Here is a 5,566-nt window from a genome sequence, read left to right as displayed (position 1 = left end):
TGTGAATTGCTCCGGCCTTATTTAGACGGGATAAGGCAGTTAAAGATGGGTTTATATGTGTGTACAGCTATCCTATCATTCAGCTATTTCACAGTTAACTGGTGAAATGACGACAAACTTAGAAATACACATGATTATATTTTTTGATATATTATGATATTTACTTATATGGATTATGATAGTTACTTATTTGGATGGAATTTCTAATATTAATAATTTATGTCATGTCATATTATAATAGAAAGATAAAAAATACGTCATAATAAGTTAATTAAATTACATAGTTAATAAATATTTACATAATAAGTCTAATAATAATTAGTAATAAAATATTAATATTGTGAATGACCAATCGATATAATAAATGTCAAAATTATAGTTCTTTATCGTTTAAAAAGTCGTCCAAAGAATAATAGCATTTCTCCGTTAATAAAAGTTTCGATTTTGTTAAAAATATTTAATCTTTTTCTTCTTCATTTCGTAGGTAGTGGGGTAGGGTGTTATATATTTTAATTGTCATGCACAGTGGACCGGACCTGAACAGATTCAGATTTGAGGAGGGAACCACCAATCTATTTTTCTTTCTTAGAGGATAACGTCGCGGTAAATCTTCTTTTGTTGTGTAAAATTCACGTACAAATTAAATATTTACGTACAAATTTACATGCCTCTAAAATATATATTGACGGTAAGGTACAAATTTTCAATTCTATAAAGTGTGGTCGGCACGTATCGGTCGTTTTGATGTTTTTATAATTCTTACGCATTTTTTCTGTAAGATAAATAGGCGGTCTGCGTCCGTACTATTTCCCCAGTGTATAACTCCGTACATTAGCCAGGAGAATGCGTACGCGTAGTAGGCAGTTACAGCGGTTTTTTCATTAGTCTTTTTTTTTTAATTTCACGTAGTGTATAGGTAAATTTTGACAGTTTTACAGCTATTTTGTCGACATGAGATTTCCACGTAATATGTGTACTTACAAAAAACCCGATATGCAAACATAGATACATACTTAATCAACACATAAAGTATAATAAGTACTTACTAGTTGTTCGCCGCGAACTCTCGCCTCGCGAACACAATAAATTTTTGATGAGTTTTTACAAAATTGTGAATATTTCAAAAACGACTTAACCATTTTTAATGCCCCACGAAATTAAAATCTCTATTGACAGATCCTACCTTTTAAATTTCATCAAAATCAGACCAACGTTACAAACATAAATATATACATACAAAAAATGAATTTTTGCCCCAAGTTCACTTGTAGACCTCGCTCGCTTCGCTCGCTCTATAACAAAAAAATCTGTACATTAAATATTTACATATACACAAAATTAGGCGATAGTAACAAAGTAAGAATTTGAAAAAAACCTGTCTGTTCGTACACGCTAATCTTCGGAACTACTGGACGGATTTTACTCTTCGGAACTTTTTGTTATATACCTATTAAGCCTGGGCCAAATATAGGGTATGAATGATTATGAAAACTTGAACCTGATAGAGAATCATGGTACAGCTAAACTATAGGAAATATATACATTACGCCTTAACAAAAATTGTTCAGGCTGATGAGCATTTTCTGTTGAGGCAAAAAAATCGAAGATCTGGAACACCTGATTCAGACCCATGATGGTACAGCTAAACTACAGGAAATACAGAAATGACGCCCTAATAAAAGTCGTTCAGTCTGATGAGCATGAGATCTAGAACACCTGAAGAAGAGTCATAATGGCCAACTAAACCATAGGAAATATATATTTCAGTCATATGAGCATCTTCTGAATAGGTATCGTTACGCTTTGTCTGTACAGTTAAATTTATCTAATAATTTTGACTCCTTACCATCAGTTAATACATAATAATAGAATAATAGGTTTGCATTTATTAAGACACAACGCATATACTCGTAATTACATAGGTCCCCAAAGTCGTGTCTTTATAAATAGTTTAAATTTTTACGATTTTTTTATATTTTGTAACGAAATAAAACAAAACACAAATAACTTTTACCCAATGTGACACAAATTTAATTATATCTACAAATATTTCTATAAAATACACTACCTAACATAAAATAATGGGAAAAATAATATACAAAGCTGTTAAAAAAGATATCCGTAAAGATTTACTATTTCAATGGCAAATAAGTACTAAAAATTATCTATAACATATTAAGATAATGTGTCAATCAAAATTAACATATCCGGTTTAACGTATGATCCATAATCTAATTACACGAAAGTTTAATCAATCGTATCTCTCTTCAAGGACTAGCCGAGATTCAACTCTACGTTGCACGTAATTTTTTTGACAAATGTTAGTTCCTAATAATTATAATTCAAAATTGTATATTTTTAAAAATTATGTAAAAAGCATGTATGAAGTGTATATTACTTTTGGGGACGCCTGTACGAGCACCAGACGGGACCATTTCACCCAGGTGACATGTATAACAAATCCATATAAATTGTCGATTTTTTTTATAGAATTAGTAAGCTCGGAAAAAAGATAAATATATTTTTTAAAACTAGGCACTGTGTGTGATGATAATAAAAAAGAGCTAAAGCTATAAAAAGTAGAGTATTCGTGACATGCCAAAGATATAAGATACCACCAACAAAGTCCGTAGTTCCGTTATTGTTGATAACGTAGCTTTTGCTAATTTTAAAGCTGCAGATATTTTGTATTAAACGACGTAACCAAGTATTTGTCTTTAACAAAGCAGCCTATATATCAGTTACAGTCTTGAAAGCCAAGTCTACTAATTATAGCTAAGTATGATATATTATTTTTAGGATTTTTAACCTTCAAATTTTCACGAAACCTCGGCGAGTGTCTGGAAAAACTCGCAAAGCCGATGTTTTTGGTGTCACTTATTAATCGGTGGAGGAGAGTGTACCTGTCATGTCTCATCAGATCGGTCACCAATAAGCTTTCATGTGTGAATTGCACTCGTGAGCCGGCGTGATGCGCCTCATGCTCAGTCTCGGAATCAGCTCGGTGTAGAATGCGCACTACCGTTTTCTTATTTCACTATGTAAATAGTAATTCCGAAATGCTTGGTCATAATTCATTAGAGCTTCCCACGGGAAGAATGTGGAACTCACATTTCCACCTCATTCAGTACCAGATTTATAACGTTGTTCTTGATTATAGTATTGTTTACTCGGAAATTACGTGCGCCGAGTGAAGATTGGTAATATTAATCAGTCATGGTTTAGAATCTAGATAATTCTATTTGCGGACTGATAGACAGGTCTACGAACTACGAACCTTTTCGATTATACATTTCTGAGAATGCAGAAACTGTTACCTTCGACAAAATGTGAGTTTAAATTTTTTTTTTAGAATTATTCATTTGCGTCAGAATTGCGCCTTAGATTTTATTGACTATACGAGTGTAGGCACTCGGCTATATTATATGGCAACACGAGAGTAAGATTTTAATTTCTTTTTGTGATTTATGTAAGTATATATATTTTTTACTCTTTTCTCGCATACAAAACAATACTTGAAACTCAATTGTGTTACATTGCATTAATAACAACGGGAGAATTTTCTAATTAGGTAGGTGTTAAGTAGGTACTTTATAGACAATTAGGTACTAAACTATAGGTAAAATAAATGGATTGTGCCGTAGGTACTACACACGTGATTTATATGTTTGTATTCATTTCTCGACATCAGAATTGTAATATAAACATATACAATTGATTATTTGAATATTTATATTTATTGCAAGTTTATGGGCCAATTTGTTGTTGCCAATCAGTTTATTTATGTGAGTGGAAGGCCTAACTAACTCCAAGAAAATTCACTTTAACTTTAATCCAACGATGGATAGACTTTAGCGGCAACCCGCATACCTTGCGGCACATTAGCATTGTGTAGTAAAATGTAAATGTAGGTAACTCTTGGTGTACCAAGAAGTAGAGATACTTATTGGTACACATCAAGAATTATGTATTGCGTAGGTATACTTATTTCACTTAGTTATTTCAATCCACATAGTACCTGACTTGTTTGACTTAAACATTCAAAATTTCATTTTGTATTCACATCTTATAACATTGTCGTGTTAAAAGTTATAATACGACAGTGAAACCTCCAAAAGTCGAGACTACAACTTCTTTCGCAGATCCGTGGATTTTTGCCTGCTCTGCCACCCTATTATTACGCCACTAATCGATTGAAAAAGTTTTATTTATTAGATGTATATAATATAATCGCACCATCTCTGTTTAGTTTAAAGATTTAACAATAGAGAATTTAATAGATTGTCAATCAAGTCAACCTTTTATACAAATTTTAATAAATTCATGTCAATAAAATAAAAATAATTCAAATTTGCAGAAAGTAGATAGTGGATGACAACCGTTACCAAAGATTTGGAACGGGCACGACTGCACACTCGGACAACCCAGGACTGACCGTTCTGGCACCAATTTACGTATAGGAAGGCCGACCCCAAATAAAGAGAATTGAAGTTAGTAGGTAATAAATACTAAAATCGATGAGTATGTACATAGGTACTTAACATCGAGTAGATAAAACAAGTATCTCTACCCACCCATAACTGCTAGTGCATCACACTTGAGAATCAGGAACCCATACAGTTTATGAACACCATGCAATTACAGATATATCTTGTGTAACGAATCGTATAATGTGTACATGTATTCAGTACGTATTCATAGAAACAACAGTTCCGTCAGAATTTTGAACCGATAGTTTGTGAAAAGGTTGGGACTCATTTTCTCAACTATGGAACACTTTTTTTACGTTACTATTAATGTATGTATGATTATCGCAGCAACAAGAGCAAGACCGAACGTAATCGACGTATCTGACAAGAAACTAAAGAAGAAGGAACAAACCTATAAATATAATTTCGAAAATATAATATCACTGGTTTGACTCTACGACTACTACTCTACAAATCCCTACTGCGTACACTGACATTTGTAGGTACGTATTTTCGGTATCAAACTTGGTCATGCATGGACTTGCACGTTGAACATGCAATGTGCATCCATCTCATATATATTAGTAAATACGCTAACACAGCGCCTAAAGCGAGATGCGCACGGTAAATAAGTATAACGGGACTTTTACAACCTCGGCACCGGTGCGCCTAGCTAGCTTCGTTCGGAACATTGCCAATTCTCATTGCTCATGTCTCACGGCGGAATTTCTCACTTCTATGAGCGCAAATAGATTTTCATTATAAAGAAACACATTTAACACTAGGATCTAAAGAGCTTTGAACATTACCTAATTTAATACACAACCTTTACTTCATTGCCATGCTAGGATTATCTTCGCGGCAAATACCCGCTTGTAACGATATTTCAATATACCGTTTTCAATTTACACGATAACTTTTTGTAAAGCAATACTATTGCTTATAACCTTGATTCAGTAAACAATATTTAATTAACGTAGTTCAAATATCATTGACCAACTTCCAGCGCAGACGACACTCGAAGACGCACACAATACAGTTCAAGAATGCCCTCAGAAGACATCCATATGAAAGGGAAGTAAGCAAATAAAATACTG

This window comes from Plodia interpunctella, chromosome 3 (genome assembly GCF_027563975.2).
Source record: "Plodia interpunctella isolate USDA-ARS_2022_Savannah chromosome 3, ilPloInte3.2, whole genome shotgun sequence".
NCBI classification, from domain to species: domain Eukaryota; kingdom Metazoa; phylum Arthropoda; class Insecta; order Lepidoptera; family Pyralidae; genus Plodia; species Plodia interpunctella.
Note: the sequence above shows the minus strand (reverse complement) of the source record.